This window comes from Misgurnus anguillicaudatus, chromosome 24 (assembly GCF_027580225.2).
Source record: "Misgurnus anguillicaudatus chromosome 24, ASM2758022v2, whole genome shotgun sequence".
Classification (NCBI taxonomy): Eukaryota; Metazoa; Chordata; class Actinopteri; order Cypriniformes; family Cobitidae; genus Misgurnus; species Misgurnus anguillicaudatus.
Genome location: NC_073360.2, coordinates 2,991,210 through 3,009,679, shown reverse-complemented (window position 1 = coordinate 3,009,679; position 18,470 = coordinate 2,991,210). Strand labels below are relative to the sequence as shown.

General features: G+C 38.9%; 1 long non-coding RNA gene across 1 annotated transcript; it reads left to right on the top strand.

Annotated features, from left to right (window-relative positions):
* Nucleotides 1–11,255: 11,255 nt before the first annotated feature.
* On the top strand, nucleotides 11,256–16,920 carry LOC141361651 (uncharacterized). Its single transcript, XR_012367810.1, has 3 exons — nucleotides 11,256–12,159; nucleotides 12,253–12,433; nucleotides 12,523–16,920. It is a non-coding gene; the product is annotated as an uncharacterized lncRNA (long non-coding RNA).
* Nucleotides 16,921–18,470: the final 1,550 nt, after the last annotated feature.

Here is an 18,470-nt window from a genome sequence, read left to right as displayed (position 1 = left end):
TACTAAAGCAGCCTTCTTTGCTGATGTGGGCTTAAGGTTTCTGCTGGACATTTGTTATTAAAATTAAGAAAGAGTCTTGGACATACTATTAGCATACAAATACAGCAGATGCCAACAGTCTCTTTGGGTTTTGAAAGAAGCAATCAAATCTTCTTTAGATCTGATAGTTTGTGGGTTTCTAGCTTGCAAATTTTTTTTCTCCTCCCAAAGCGAGTAGATTGATCGTTTTTTACTGTTCCTATGGATACTGAAGCAGTCTTCTTTTCTTATGTGGGCTTAAGGCTTTTGCTGAACATATGTTATTGTCACGGGGTGACTTTTGAAGGGCGGAACCTAAAGTGGGGAATATTAGTTCCGCCCGGACTGTGATTCTCAAACACCATTCGCTTCCGGGAACTCCGGGCAACCCAAATCGGTGTGTTATTGGAAACAGGTGCATTGTTGAGCGTGGCGATTGTTGATTGGGCAATTCAGTGAGAAGGAGACATATAAATAGGGCATCAGAAACAGCGGAAGAGGCGGTGTTATTCTAGCAGTTATTGTGGGTGCAACGGAGCGGAGGAGACGGTTGGAGAGACGAGTGTATGGTGAACTTTGGAGACACACACATGGGGCTGAGTACACAGTTAACCTTTATTGAAGTATTGTGTTTACATGCGTTGCATTGTGTTCTGGAAAGCTAACACGCATTGAAGATCTGCTAGGATTGCAGTGAAGGAGAGTGGGCTGCCAGCCGTGTTTGATGTCAGATATCTGGAAAGGAAGTGAAAGGATCCAGGGTTAACAAAGTTGTGAGTACCCAGAAATATTCATTGTGTCAGAAGTTTACCTTGAAAGTGTGGATTATCAGTATACCTCTTGTGAGTTGTGACCAGTGTGCAGGCGGCCCCACTGTCAAAGGATTGGTGGGTGAGCCGGAAACAGCTGAGGAAGGAGTCCGTTGCCTTTGTCGTGGCTGTGATGCTTTCATCTGGCCATCCGCTGCATCGGTGCCTCCAACGTCCAGGAACTAATCCCCGGCCCCATGTGGTTCTGACCTTAATTCACTGTGAGTGTGTGGAGTGCAGTGGGTGAGTCTTTTCCTTTGCTGTGTGTACACTTGGAGTTTGCAGTGTCGTGCTGTGTCCATGTTGTCCGCAATAATATTAGGATACTCAGTTTACCTGAGTCTATTGAAGCCGGCCAGCCCACTTCCTTCTTCACGGGACTTCTGATGGAGGTGTTTGGTGAAGGTGTTCTGGGTTCCCCCCAGATTGCGCCATCGCTCACCGTGCTCTCTCTGCTAAGCCTAGCCCAGGTCAGCGATCTAGGCCAGTTATTATATGTCTTTTTAGGCATCAGCAGAAACTGCTAATGGAACAGCGGTCAAAGTATCGTGAAGTTATGTCGGACTTCTATAAACTTGGACGTAACACTCTGGGGTTGACTGCGGAGCGGGCGCCACAAGCTCTTTATTTTTCATTCACTCCGCAAAGAGACTTAGATAACTCTGCTGATTTTGGACATACAGATATTATTTATACATCATTTAAAACGTTAAACTGTCTAGTTTTTTTCTGTCCACTCCCAATAAAAACAGAATGTTGTGCTTTTCACAAAATTAAGAAAATAAACATGATGCCTTATATTCTTATAAAATACGCGATTGCAAACACTACAATCCTTATTTTGTTGCGTCTAAGCGCATATCTCCGCACAGCAAGTTTATTAAACACAGGATCACTCGCATGTGCACACATACTGCTTTCATGATCAACACGTGAGGTAATGGCGGCGGCTGTAATCAAACATTACGTTTATACACGCTTGTCCCTAGTTGTGTTTCTACTATAATGATTACAAAAACACAAATAAGAGTCCAGACAACGATAGGCAGTTTTTATTTTGAGCTGTTTACTGCACAAAAGTAAAACTCTCGCTGGCCAACCAAACAATACCCTGTGTTCATTTTTACGATGGCCAAAACAGTACCTTTACTATGATTACTATGGTTTTTAAAGGTATACTTGTGAAATTCATAGAAAATATTTCTATATATACATTATATATATAATTTTTTGTTATAAATTCCCAAGTAAACCTTATCATGGTTTTACTACAGAGAAAGTTACATTCCTGTTGAACATCCCCACATGGCTCATTATGTCGCTCATTATGCAACTCTTTTGTTCCTCAGCTGTCAATCACTGATTATTCAGGAGCTTTCCCGCCTCCACGCATACAGCCTTTCCCAGTAAAAAGTGTCTTAGAAATTGTAAATCAATATATTGCTTTATGTGAATGAGTAGGCCGAATGATTTTCACATCATTTTGAAGAAAAAAACTCTAGACTACTAGATCCTGTTTAGAAAAGTATTGGGAAAACATGTTTAGATTGAGTTTTGTGGAATTGTATCAGTGACTTAAAAATGTAGCTTTCAAAAACCATGCATAAACATTTTTCTCTCAAAAATACAAACATGTACATACATGTTGATCATATAATATTGTAGCCCAGTTTGTGCTGAACGCAGTGTTATGAGAATTTTGCCATTTATATGTTTTTAAGCAACTGAAAAAAGCACAAATGTCAGTGCATGTCAAAACTTCCCCAGGGCCCTAAAAACCCCGTAGACCCCAGAGGGTTAAACCTGCGCTATTTTTTCCTGCAAGACTTTCCATCAATGTGGTGAATGGAGGTAGGAAAATGTTTTCCTCAGCTGATGAAGCCTGAGACTATGCAGGATTACTACTTTGGTGTTTTCGTTACTGTGCTTTGCAGCCTGTGATGCTGTTTTGATTTAATTTGGCTACGAAACTGCATTAATTGGCTATACTGTTCTTGGCTTTTTTCTTGCTGACAACTGAATGTTTTAGTCTTATGTCTCAGCTTGTTACTGATGTGTTTGGCTTATAAGTAGCTGTTGCAAGTTTTGTTATAGGCATTGGGCCACTTATAATTTGTTTATTTATTTAGTTGCTGCCTTTAGCGTGGATATAGCCTACTATGAATTTATTAAAGATTTAAATTAAAAGATTAGTCATTCTTAGTTATGTGGGTTTGGAGATTCCCCAAACCCACATAACGAGTTATTTACCCTTTATAGTTAATGACCATTGAGCAATTATGCTCCGTTGGTGTGACGTATGTTTAAATGTGTGGGGGTTTTTTTCTACTATGGCTTTTTACACCCTCCCCTTTCACAATAGTACCATGACATGTACCTCTCTTTTTATTTTCAATGGAATCCATTAAAGGTTTAAATGTTGTTCACATTAATATCAGAAGCCTTACTTCAAAAATTGATTATCTCAGAGCCTGGGGTTCTCAGTACAAACCTTCCATTATTACCATCTCAGAAACCTGGCTAAATAACACAATTTCTGACAGTGATATTGAAATTAATAGTTATGCATTGTATAGAGCTGATAGGTTGTCTAGAGGAGGTGGGGTGGCCACATATGTTGATGTAAATCTTAGCTCTGAGTGTATTATCCCTGAAGTTGATCCAGTTAACTTTGAAAGTATTTTTATTATTTTTCATGCAAATAAACATTTAATTATTGGCAATATTTATATGCCTCCGTCTGCCCCATCAGATTCCATACAGTGCATTTTGTCTACTGTTAATTCATTATGCAGGCGTAAAGAATTTATTATTCTTGGTGACTTTAATTGTAACTGGTTGAATCGTTCCTCCGATGGGGATAAAAACTTATTTAGTAGTGTTAACCTCACACAGCTTATTAAGGATCCAACTAGAGTGGATAGCAAGTCCTCTTCTTTGCTTGATTTGATATTGGTCTCTAATCCGGAAAGGATAGTTAAATCTGGTGTCTTATCCAATTGTTTTAGTGATCACTCTGTCATTTATTGTGCTTGGAAAATTAAACTGCCTAATTTCCCTCCAAAATATATTGAAATACGGCAAAGTAAGAATATCAATGTTGATTGTTTTATACAGGACTTGACTTTTATTAATTGGGACAGGTTTCAGCTAATTCCTTTTGTGGAAGATGCGTTGACTTTTTTCACTCTGAACTTAATAATGTAATTGTCACGGAGTGACAAATACAGGCGGAACAAAAGTTGGCGGAAATAGTTTCGCCTGGACCGATTTTCACAAACACCATGCCGGTTCCGTCTGACTCTGGACAAACAAATCAAGGTTAATATCCAACAGGTGGGCAAAATGAATGGAACGATTGGTGATTGGCTTTCACAAGAAGAGGAGGCCCATAAATAGGGCAATGAAGGAGAAGGAGAAGTTTATTCTGCTTGGAAGTTTGTCCGGGTGAAGCTGTTTGGTGTGTGCTGGGAGTTTGGTGGCAGCGCTTGTGTGAAGGGGGCAATTTGATGTGGATTACTGACTGGGTGAAGAACTATGGATATTGTGCTGGACTCAACTTGGAGATAAGTGAGAAACTATATATGCTGCAGTGTCATTGTAATCCTGTCATGTGTATTGAAGGAATGGGAGATGTCGAATGGATGTGACGAGTAAATCTAAAGAGGAAGTGGAGTTGGAGGATCAAAACGTCTGTTGTGAGGTACTGTGCAAAGGGAGACACCGTGTGTTCTATCAGAACCCCTTCGGGGTACTGCTTTCCTTATCTCCGTCCAACCACTGTCTGAGTTTGTTGCAGCATTAAATGCTTATTCATCACCCAGTCTGTTTCTGTCCCGGTAAGCGTGGGAGTAGTGGAAGAGGAGTTTTAAGATCGCGACACCTATGCTTTCACGTGCTGTTCTCCTGCCCCCTGTCGCCTACTTGTTCAGGTCTCCGAACCCAGGCTGAAGCTGTGATACTGACCTTAGTCACTGAGTGTGAAGAGTGCGGTGGGTGCTTTTTATTGAAGTGAGTACACATGGAGAATTGCTGTGCTGTCCTCAATGTTGTCAGTATTCATATTCTAGGCTCAGGAAAGAGCCCTGTGTATGAGTCGAGTGGTGGCATCGGACGGCCGTTTCTTACCCGTGTACGATCAAAGGGCTGGTTTCATCCTCCTACGCCTGTTTAAAGAGGAGTTGTATGTTCTGCTGCATGAATAGTGGAGTTGATAAACGTGAGTGAAGTGTGTGTTCTCTGTTACCAGCCACAGGTCCCGAGCCAATAATTACAGTTATTTACTGTAATTGTAACCTGTACTGGATACAGTATTTTACATTTGTCTGTTGTTTGCTGAGCTAACAGTGTTATGCACACTAGTGTAGTGGCATGACAACTGGGACATGTGTTGTTGTGATTCTCCATGTTGACTGATTTGGGTATGGAGAGAAATCAATTATATTACAGTTTTTTACAATTGCTTACACACTATAATTAAAATTTTCCCACAATTATCAAAACCTAACACTCAAGGAGCAAAACACAAGGCTGGATTTGCACAACTGTAAGCACATTGTCAGCTTCACACTATTTGCAAAACCTTACACACAGTGATTTGCAAAACATTAAACACACTTGTATACATTAGACACAGAAGTCTATCAGGATGTCACTTCTTTGCAATTCCAAAGCACTGACTGTCAAATGACCACACTTATGAGCCAATCTGTTAAACACAGCCATCAGGTGCACAAACACATGACTGCTAAATTGTACACACACCAATCAGGTTTAAGCACTATAAAATGCAGCAGGTCCTGCATGAATTCATATGTATTGATGAGACAGCGTTCAAAATCACAAAAGCAAGAAGAAGAGGCAGAATTATCATTGGGCACCGGGCTATTATCAATGTCCCAGGGCAACGTGAAAGTATTTCACAGCATGCGGTTCTCCTCCATCATGCCAATATGGGCCCTTAGAGCACACCTCACATTCTCTCATTTTTGGACCCATTGCACCACATTGTCACAGCAAGTATGAAATGCACCAGATACAATACACTGTCATCTGGGACAATGTGTCATTCCACCACACTGCTTTGGTCAAGAACTGGTTTCAACACCATCCACAGACAGTACTATACCTTCCACCATACTCTCCGTTTCAAAACCCTATCGAAGAGTTTTTCTCAGCATGGCGGTGGAAGGTTTAGGATCTCCAGGCTCAGGCACCCCTCATTCAGGCCATGGAGGACGCCTGTGACCAAGTTGACACCGTAGCTGTGCAAGGATGGATTCAACATTCAAGACGGTTCTTCACGGGTTGTCTTGCTAATGAGGATATTGCTTGTGATGTTGATGAAATTCTCTGGCCAGATCCAGCTAGGCGAAGAGAGAATGTATAGTATCCCTGCTGAAAAAAACAGCATAGACCAGCAACATTCCCATGCTGGTCCATGCTGGTTTGGTGCTGGTTTAGCTGGTGGTCACCACCATACCAACACCAAAACGCATTATATGCTGGTCTTGCTGGTATGACCAGCATGGGATGCTGTTGCTGGTATGCTGATGACCACCAGCTAAACCAGCACCAAACCAGCATGGACCAGCATGGGAATGCTGGTGGTCAGCACCAAAACCCAATTTGCTGGTATGCTGGGTTTCCAGCAGGGATGACCGTAGTATTTTCTTTACAATACTGTCAGTTTTTTAGATTATGTTTGTTGTTGTTGTTATTTACTGTAATTGTAACATGTACTCTATACAGTATTTTATATTTGTCTGCCTCATTAAATTCCTATGACGCGCACTACACGCGCCAAGATCTGATTCACGCGGACCGTTGTTCAATGTTCAGGAAGCACATCATAGCGCGTGGTACATTTTGAATTTAGTTGGCGCGATGGCGGAGCGAATATGTCCATAAACAGCAGAGAGAGACTGTCTAATGTTTGGGATCATTATATTATCATTACATTCAGCATCTGAACTGAAAACATCCACTGTTGTTTCACCAAGCGTCGATGAAACAAGGTAACGTAGCTTCCGCTGATTTTAATCCCATACTGTATTTGTAGCAATGTCGTTATGCGGTTTGACTAGATATGGGGCCTATACCATGAAGCTGGTTTAGTTGGTTAGCCAGCTTTGTTTAGGATTAGTTTGTGCAAATCCTGGGTTTTGGGTACCATGAAAATAGCTTTTACCAACAAGGCCTGCACATTGGCTTGGTTTTGTCAACCTGAAACTAATCCTGTAACCCTGAGTTTGTTTAACCATTTTCATGGTACGGGCCCATGATGTTTAGCTTTGATGTTTTTAAGTAGTTAACGTATTCACGTTCAATTGCAGGACAGTATAGATTAAAAAAGAACCCCTTCACACACACGCATGCACTACAGGTGTGTGTACCAAAAAACGGCACCACAGTGCAATCATATATGGGCAACTTGTAATTTGACATATTTTGTTCAATAATAATAATCTCTGTCTTATTGGAGTTTAGCATAAGGAAGTTATTCTCTCTCACGCGAGTCAGACCGATCGCGCAATGCATCACATATGTTTAAACTTTTATGTAGCCACGCAACAATAATTTCAGCATGCATTCACTGTATACAGCTGGACGTGATGTTGTGATTTTTCGAACGGATTCTTAACCTAAAATGCACCGCGATGCAAGTGATGCAAACCAAATGCAGCGTTCTATTGAAAATGAATGTATGTATTTCTGCAGTACCAAAATGCAATGAAGCAACAAAGTCTGACTGGGGTGTCACTCTTCCTCACGCACAGCACGTGTGCACACACAGGTTGTTACCATAGCAAATAGGCTCACCCCAGAAATTATATATTATATGTTAAAAGCCTAATGGTAAATGCTGCAGGTGTAGAAATGTACATAAACCAGATATTTACTTTGATGTCAGGGCTAGATTACAGCATGAAACCTGTTGTGCATATTAATAAATAAAAAGTGTTTAATTGTTGGCACTGGCACTTATAAACACTAAATGGGTAAAAAATTGAAATAAATAGGCTTATTTCTTGGAGCCAAATACCTTTTTTTTAGAAATAAAAGCCAAATGCTTGAACATTTTACAGCCAAGTCATTTTCATTATACATTATTTGTTTTGGTTGTTTAAAAACACACAAAAAAAATTATTAGATTACTCGATTAATCGAATGATTTAGTGCTAGATTAATCGATTACAAAAAGAATCGATAGCTGCAGCCCTACTGGCAACATTTGACGTTTGAACTGGGTAATTTTTTGGACGTCATTTGGACGTTATATTTACGGGCAACATTTGACATTTGAACTGGGTAATATTTTGGACATCATTTGGACGTCTATGACAGGCCTATGTCTATATTACATAATTAGGCCTATAAAAATGTGTTTATTTACAAATATCAGGATTGTTGTAACAACGAAAAGTCTATTTTATTTATACAGTACTGTTTTTTCTGCTTTCTTGAGTTATATACAAATTCATTTAAATTGTTTTACGGTACAAAAATCTGTAATTTTTTCCTATTCTTTCTATTTAGGGTAGGCAAGGACAGTCAAATCTAACAATTACTTCCCTAAGTATACCTATCCCACATTACCTTAAATAAGGTAGAATTCGACAGATTAGATTATACTCACATAATTGTCTGAAGACTTCCCCGTGGTTGATTATTTGAGCTAAGTTCACGCAAGCAGACTTCTTGTCTTTTATAAAATGTATTAATACAATGTAGTTAGTTGCGATTACAAGTTTTTGTCGAATTAAAAAGAAAAAGAAAAGAAATAAAAATACCAAATTAGCTAAAAGTAATAGAACAAAAATACAAAGTCTAAAAAGTATTAAGTCTAGAGCACACAAGATTTCAGGCTGTCAGACAACGGAGATGCTGGATGCTGCGCGGCGTCCAGATCTGCCTAAGTTCTGCACCAGCATCAATTTATAGGCACGTCTCAGGTCCAAATTCCAGGAATCATATTCAGGGCCTCATGGCACGCCTTTGATTCTTACGTCTACTGGGAAATTCCCCTAATATCTTAAATATACGACAAAGTCTCTTCTCCTGGCTCCTCTGCGCTTTCTCCCACGAAGACAGGTCTTTAAATCATGCTTTAAACTGTAATATATCCCTTAATCTTTGTTTTATCTAATACATGCTTCAATCTCTCTACTCTTAATAAACTAGTAAATACAAAACCATATATGTGTCACTTTGTCAAACATGCAATTTAAGAGCTGTCATGCATATACTCAATGATTATAATACTTTACATCAAAGCAACTCTAGGCGTATTAAGTAACATAAAGAGTTTAACATAGTAAAAGGAGTATAAAATAACAAACCACAGGTTTATATTGCTCAGAAGAAATACATATAAAATTAGGTGTATTATTTGGCTTATAAAGGTTGGATAATTTGCATCTTACACAACAAAATATACAATTAAAAATCTGTAATTAAATGTGTAGTTCGTTATATTAAAAGTATGTGGCTGAGTGGTTAGTGAAACTTGCTTGTAACCCAAAGATCGGTAGTTCGAATCCCGCAGCTGGCACAAAATGACTAAAGTGTTTCGGTTTTGCAATGCATGGGTGAACTGCAGAGACAATCGTCTCTTTTCGCTGTTTTCATGTATATTTTCCTTACACGGAGGTCCTACGTATGTCAACCTTTAGACGTGCAGAAGACGTCAAAAAAAGACGTCGCCTGGCGTTACAAAACAACCCCTTTTATGGACCGGATTCGGACGTCCAAAAATTTCATGAAAAAGACGTCATTCCAACGTCACTTTGCGCAGTGGGTAATTGCATGAAAGACTGTTTTGAATAATAACATATAATTATTCCATTTAAAATATTATTTAATTATTAAAACTTTGTTTGCCTTGTAGGCATTCAGGCAACAGTTTCCAGTCAGGATGTTGGCACTGAAACAGTACTCATGTTGCCAGATACCCAGCTGTCTTCAACACCAGTACGTGGCTCAATCTTCAGGCCACGCAAGAGAATTTGCCTGGAGTTAGAGGAGGAAGATGAAGAGGAAGAAACAGAATCTGAGATACATGTAGAGCCACATGATTCAACATTTCATCCTCTTTTACTCAGGAATCAGAATTGTCGTAAGTTGTAAATAGTATTTGATACATTTTGACAGTAGTTAATGATTATTTTTGTTTCCTAATAATAATACTTTTATTGTTTTAGAATAGGTCCTGTGTCCAACTACAGTGACAAGAAGTACATTGTTTTTGAAAGCTGCCTTAGAGAGATTTTTTTAGGCATGTCCAGTTTGTAAGGCGAAATTTGATGTCCAACAAAGACAAATGGGTACTTTTGTTGCATTCACCCAGCTTAGTGAAAAATGTCAGCATTACAGACGGTGGCAGAGTCAGCCCATTGTAGGGAATACCCCATTGGGTACCTGCAATTGTGTGCTGCTACATATTTTATGGGAGGGTCCTCTTCAAAACTACTCAAGGTATTACATTATTTATTAGGGCTGGGTAAAAATATCGATTCATCAATGCATTGCAATTATTTGTTCCTCAATTCAATATCAATTCATCAAATCCTAATGATCGATTCAGCCTACCGGCCAGTGGCAGCGCTGTGGGTGGGCAACAATCTAGCGCCCGCCCACCGAGGTAATTTGATCCGGCCCTTTATGTAGTCTGTGAAAAAGACATCTCCAGAATAAATAAATGTATAATTAAAATAAATGTAGTTGGACAACGGGCCCTACAGTTACGAGTTGATGAGCGTGCATCTGTTACAGCATGGGATGCAGAGCGCGAGCCACGTGACTGGCGCGAGCAGCTGTGTCACGTGTTTATATTTGCGCTTTGGTCCAACGCGAGCCGCTCGCGCCCGCATATCAAGACATGATGACTGGTGAGACCACGGACTCTATGGCTGTTTTAACTTGTATTTCCATCTTACAAAACCGCCTTTTCCGACAGTTGTTGTTTGATATGTCGGCTTAATGATGACTTGCTTATCCACAATGAATGACATTAGATGTCTTAATAAAGGAAACGCATTGAAACTATTAGTAACAGTTAATCACCCATCGCGCCCAACACCTGCACCTCTGAACGCGTGTCTACTGACAAACATACACCTGATTTTACTGCTCTAACGAAATCTAAAAGTATAATTTCTCTTATTAGAAGCTAGACTAATGTTTGCCAATTATTAAGATTGCTGTTGTAGTTTAAATAGGGGTAGTGAAATAATTAGCTTTGACAAAAACAGCATAAAACAATGTTATGTTACATATTGTAAACTTTTTTGTTATGTGTACTAAAGTGAGTAAATAAGTTAAATTCTCAATGAGTGTGATATGGCTCTTATTTACCCCTTTACATGTAAATTAAAGCATCTTACCGTGCACTTATGTTGTTATGCAGTTTTAAAATACAACATATGAACATGGATGTAGATGTCTGGATGTAGAAAAAGCCTACTTGGACATCTTACAATGCACTTATTTTGTTTTTATGCAGTTTAAATATTGGAAAATGTAGTCATAATCAGTGATATATCTTCGGCCCCTTGTTTGAGATGCTTTTCATGAACTGGCCCCCATGACAAACTAACTGAATAGGCCTGCTCTAGTGAGAGTGTTCAGCGTTGTACAAGACACGCTTAAACAAAAAAATGCTTTATCAAAACAGCAAGATGGCAAACAGCAGCTGCACTCCATTCAAGCCTGCACCAAAAGCTAAAATTAAAATATAGGCTACTCGGGTACCTAATTACTTGTGTATCTTCTTATTATTGAATCGATATTGAAGCAAACAAATCAATATCGAATTGAATCGAATCCTCAAGAATCGGAATCGAATCGAATTGTGAAATTCCTAACAATACCCAGCCCTATTATTTATTGATTTAATACTACATTTACTGTCATTAGTATGTAAGTTTTCTAAATGTTTTATCAATGCTATTTTCATAGATTTTTAAGGCCATGCAGCTCCAAACTGTCCAATAGGGTACCTTCCGGAGACATGCAAGACATTTTTTAGAGCCTGCCATCATCCACAAATGGAACAGAGATCAGCAACATGTTGTTCAGCAGCTGAAAGAGAGGGGAAAACTTCCAATAGCAGGAGATATGCTTGCTGACTCACTAGGTAGATGTAGAGAACGAAATGTGTATATATACTGCTTATTTAATAGTTTAACATAATATTTATAGTGCTGAAGTTCTGAACAATGTTATGCCTATAATTACTGTTTTGTTTTACATGGGACACTCTGCAAAATTTGGGAGTTACACATTGATGGATATGGAAACCAACTCAATTGTGGATCTTCAACTAATTCAGGTCAATAAATGAATAAAATGTTTTAAACTTGTTACTTTTTAAATATGTTAACATTTATATATTTATATTTGCATTCTGTGTGCCTATTGATAGAGCAGCGAGGTAGGTGGTAGTTACCACATGGAAAAGGAGGGTTTAAAGCGATGTCTGGATAAGCTGGAATCCTGTGGTTTGGTGGTTGACTACATAGTCACTGATCGCCATTCACAGATACAAAAGTACCTGAGGGAGAGCAACATCACTCAGTAATATCATGTGTGGCACTTTGAGAAAGGTAAACATATATCTGTTTTTCTTAACTGGTGTTTACAGTTTTATTACTATCCATCAATAAATATTTCACTTCTGTTTAACTTTTCATAGCTTTGTCTAAGAAACGTCTGAAGCTTTCACAAAGTAAGGACTGTGAGATGCTGAAGAAATGGTTGAAAAGCATAAGAAATCATCTCTACTGGAGTGCGACCACCTCTGTTTCGGGACAGGAAAAGGTGGCAAAGTGGACATCACTTCTTAATCACATGCAGACCATCCATGTTCACGACAACCCCCTGTTTCCTATATGTGAACACCAAGACAAGACTTCAAGAGATAACAAAATAATGTCTACATAGAGGGTACATTCATGGACAGTGTACTGTTAAAATGCCAAAAAAATAAGGTGTGATGTGTGTGTTGTTTACAGGGTAAGTGACACTCGGCAAAGTGGAGAAAATAACGTTTAACAAGAGTCCTGAAGGACTTTGAGAAACTCAGTCACCACTTTCAGACATCGACACTGGAGGCATTCCGCAGTGTGGTTATACGTTTTGCCCCCAAAAATGTAGTTTTCTTTTAAATAGAAATGTTGTGCAGGTAATATTGATAATATCAAAAATAGCGTGAAGTGTTATTATATTATTTTTACGGTCAACTAATGATTACATTTGACTTTTTTCTTCAATGACTGCAGGTTGTATCTCGCAGCCATGTACTACAATGAGAATGCCCACTGTCCATAGGCAACAACAACACAAGGACAGGCTGTTTTCAAAATCGCTTCTCTAAAGTTAAAACAAGGGGAATGCACAGCCAAACCTGTGAAAACAGACCCAACATTTAGTAAGTTCGAAAATTTTATTTATAGAACACAACAAAATTATTACTTTAACCCTCTGGGGTCTAAGGGGTTTTTAGGGCCCTGGGGAAGTTTTGACATGCACTGACATTTGTGCTTTTTTCAGTTGCTTAAAAACATGGCAAAATTCTCATAACACTGTGTTCAGCACAAACTGGGCTACTATATTATATGATCAACATGTATGTACATGTTTGTATTTTTGAGAGAAAAATGTTTATGCATGTTTTTTTAAAAAGCTAAATTTTTAAGTCACTGACACAAGTCCACAAAACTCATTCTAAACATGTTTTCCTAAGACTTTTCAAAGCAGAATCTAGTAGTCTAGAGTTTTTCTTCAAAATGATGTGAAAATCATTTGGCCTACTCATTCACAAAAAACAATATATTGATTAACAATTTCTAAGACACTTTTTCCTGGGAAAGGCTGTATGCGTGGAGGTGGGATAGCTCCTGAATAATCAGTGATTGACAGCTGAGGAACAAGAGTTGCTTAATGAGCCACATAATGAGCCTTGTGGGGATGTTCAACAGGAATGTAACCTTCTCTGTAGTAAAACCATGATAAGGTTTACTTGGGAATTTATAACAAAATATATAGATATATAATGTGTGTATATATAGAAATATTTTCTATTAATTTCACAAGTATACCTTTAAAAACCATAGTAATCATAGTAAAGGTACTGTTTTGGCCATCGTAAAAATGAACACAGGGTAGTGTTTGGTTGGCCAGCGAGAGGTTTACTTTTGTGCAGTAAACAGCTCAAAATAAAAACTGCCTATCGTTGTCTGGACTCTTATTTGTGTTTTTGGAATCATTCTAGTAGAAACACAACTAGGGACAAGCGTGTAAAAACTTATCAATGTTTGTTTACAGCCGCTGCCTCACGAATTGATCATGAAAGCAGTATGTGTGCACATACGAGTGATCCTGTGTTTAACTCATTCACCGCCAGCCTTTTTGAGAAAAGTTGCCCACCTGCATTTTTGTGATTTTAACAAAAGTTTCACAAAATTCCTTGCAGGAAAAATTATCTTTTATAAATATATAAACATACAAATTATATCAAATTAAAGAACACACCCTCTGCTTTCAAACAAACAATAAACAAACAAACAAAATGGGGAAAAAACGTTTCATTATATATTTACTTTTTCCACTTAATTTAACCACTGAAATATGGATATTTCTCTTTAAAAATACAACATTTTGAGCAAAAAGCTTAAAAAATTGCGTTTTTGAAAAGGAATTTATGTTAGAGATCAGACTCAGAATGACAATCAAACATAAAGGCAGTTAAAATAAATTATTAAATCTTTTAAACTTCCGTTTTTGATAAATTCGGTTGGGCGCCATCTAGTGGATAAAAGCGATATTACACTTTCACTTTAAAATTTGTCCAGAAAGGCATATTTATTAGTTAAATATTAACTCATAATTGACAAGATAACTCGTCAATGGTGGTAAATGAGTTAATAAACTTGCTGTGCGGAGATATAAGCTTAGACGCAACTAAATAAGGATTGTATTGTTTGCAATCGCGTATTTTATAAGAATACCAAAAACCACGTAGAGTTTCCTGACTCGTGTGTTTGTTTATGTGTGTTCCCCTCGCGTGAAATGTTTGATGGAAGAACAAAGAAAACATCGCGTCTGGAGATACTGACACACATACGCAAGTAAATAAGGATTTAGATGTCGTGTTTGGTGCATTCGGATGAAACAACAAGGAATGGAGAGACTGGATTGTGAATTGCGTATCCATTGACTGCAGGGGGCACGAGTTATGCATATGGATGTTTCTGCTCGTTCACTTCAATGGTGCGGGTGTCACGGTTTATGAATACATTGTTTCCTTCTGATTCACATGGCTGTGTTGTGTAGAGGTGTGTGTGTGTGTGTGGGTGTGTTTGGCACTTACCTCCAGCGCACCTGATGATCATCACTCGCTCCAGCTGCAGCTCATTGACTCACCTATTTATACTCACCCAGTTCTCGTGTTCTTTGTCAGATCGTTCTGGATGTTCTGGATGTCAGTGAGGTCTCGTGCTGTGTGTTCCTGTCTGCCGTGTTCCTGCTCTCGTGTTCGTGTTCTGGATTTTGGATTTGGATTATCACAGACTGGAGTTCACTGTTTTCACGCTGGCCACCTCAACTGCCTGTGTCACCCGCTCAGCTGTTTGCATTTACCATTTTACTCTGTTTACAATAAATCTCTTAACTTGCATTTGCTTCCTCTCGTGTTTCGTGACAGCGGGGGTGTGGCGATCTCATCTCATTACAGATAATCAGGTAACAAGAGAGAGTTGGTACTTGTCCTCCTTCTCATATAGTTTACACTGAATGACAATATATGTTATCGATCTCACTTACATCATTTAAAAGCTGACATTCCAAGCATTATGTAGACATTTTTCTGACGCGTTTGAGAAAGGACTTCACTGAGGGAGAGAGAAAAAAACGCGCTTCATGTTTATTTTCTTAATTTTGTGAAAAGCACAACATTGTTTTTATTGGGAGTGGACAGAAAAAAAATAGACACTTTAACGTTTTAAATGATGTATAAATCATATCGGTATGTCCAAAATCAGCAGAGTTATCTAAGTCTCTTTGCGGAGTGAATGAAAAAAAGAGCTTGCGGCCAGGGCCGGATTAACCATACGGGCAACTGGGCAATTGCCCAGGGGCCCAAGATCTCCAAAGGGCCCAGGGCAGCAAGGGCACGAGCAAAATACTGTATCTGGTAATCTCCCACTGGCCGCTTTATATTAAACAAACTGTCAACACGGGCTTTTGCGCTGCAAGAGAGACGCGGCGCTGCGCTATGACTTTGAACGTGAGTTAAGAGCGGTTGAGAGTCAGTCTCATGCGGACTGACCAATGAAGAGAGGGCCTCAAGTTAAGACCCTCTCCTCATTGGTCAGTCCGCATGAGGTGGGTCAAAGGATCTTACTAATGCTACCACAGAAAAAAACGAGACATGGAGCGCGAAGCGGAAATTTAAAAAGGAAAATGACATCAGAAACGCAGAAAATGTAAAGTATAAACAGTGGTGTAGTCTACGTGATACGCAGGCATCTGCGCGATCCGATCGGCGTATGAAATCAAATTACTATAGCGGCGCGAAAGTGACTGGGGAGCAGACTGGTGTGGCCCCACAAGAACCCACAGACGAGTGACAGCAAAGTACCGTGAGAGCGATTGCCGTTATCACATGGAGAAATCTGCTTTGAATTGCTCTCGTGGTACTTTGACATCACCAAGAGGTCTGCTTAGCGCCAAATGATGTCGAACCTGCAGTGTAGCTGCTCACGCGACACTGTAAACAAACATGTGGAGAAGTGAACGAGTGGAGTAGTGCACAACATAAAATCCGGAGATTTCACAACACACATGTAAGTAAACAACATTTAAATCATCAATCCAGTTTATTACTTTATCTGGAGGTAAGGCTCCAATAAACTAAAATAAGCCGGTGTTTATGTCCTGATGGTTTTTAGCTGCCTTCCAGCATGTTTGCTTGTGCTTCACAGTGTTAAACTTACTTTCTCTGTGTTCATTTGTATATCTACGTTCAAGATGTAGCCTTTATGATCTTAAACTTCTGTGAGGAAATTAATGTCCGCGTTGATGTTCAGTTCAGACTTGCAAATTAAAGATAATTTTCTTCACTTTGGTTTGAGTGTCTAATATTAGGCTATATGATGGTCTTGTAATAATAATTAAGTAAAAGCCTATTTTCATTTTTAGACAATGGTAATGCATTTGTATGAGCATATAAATATTTGTAAATAAAAAATACACCTGATGACAGTTAGAATTTGAAGTATTGAGTATATTTACTGTATATTACAGTAATATATTCTGTATATTACCATATTATGGTGATCCTGGGGTCGTGATGATGGGGCCCTTGAATATTGTTGCCCAGGGTATAACAAAGTGTTAATCTGGCCCTGCTTGCAGCGGCGGTCGACCCCAGAGTGTTAATACAAAAGATTGTAAAAATGTTACAACACTGTTGTTACATGCACAACATGTTTTTAGTCATTACTTTTAAAAGCAGTTTTACATTTGTCTTTCAGACTATGTCGATGACCTGATGAGTCTTCTACTACACAAAGTCATTGTGGACCCAACACCAGTGATGGGAATAACGGCGTTATAAGTAATTGGCATTAGTAACTGCGTTCTTTTTTTCAGTAACGAGTTATCCAATAAATTATCCCACTGCGCAAAGTGAGGTTGGAATGACGTCTTTTTCATGTAATTTTTGGACGTCCGAATCCGGTCCATAAAAGGGGTTGTTTGTAACGCCAGGCGACGTCTTTTTTCGACATCTTCTGCACGTCTAAAGGTTGACATCCGTAGGACCTGCGTGTAAGGAATAGAGACATGAAAAAAGCTAAAAGAGATGATTGTCTCTGCACTTCACCCATCCATTGCAATACTGAAACACTTCAATCGTTTCCTGCCGGCCGTGGGATTTGAACTACCGATCTCTGGGTTACAAGCAAGTCTCACAATCCACTCAGCCACACGGGCCTATTTCTACATCGTTAGAATTTTTAATTGTGGCTGTGTTGTAGAAATATTCTCTTAAAGCCAAAATTTCACTTTTACTACTTAAATGTTCAGGTTTGAGGGTTTGTTAACATTTTGAATTGAGCAAGAGCACTGTAGTTGTACAATAACAAAAGTAATCCTCAAAAATACAACTTGCCTAATAATTCTGCACACGGTGTAATTTTGTAAGGGGCATTCAAGTCATTTGAAATATTAGAATTTTTTAAGTAACGCAGTAATTACTTTTCCTGGTAATTAATTAACTTTATAATAATGTAACGCACTTACTAACTCAGTTACTATTTGTGAGAAATAATTAGTAACTATAACTAATTACGTTTTTTGAAGTAACGTTCCCAACACTACCCAGAACCATATGTAGAAGAACTACATCAGATCACCATTCCACCTCCCATGTCATCACATTTTGAAAAACCCTCCAAGGAAGATGTCATTGCCCGCCATGTGTCTCGGTTTAGTCAAGGGGTGGCCGAAATCCTGTCCAGTTGGATCAGGAAACTGCTGGCGGATCCGGCGAACAACACAAGACGGGATGATGACCCTCATATGTCGTCCTAAGTAGCCCCAGCACCAGCTGACAAAGCTGCGATATACCACGTTACGGAA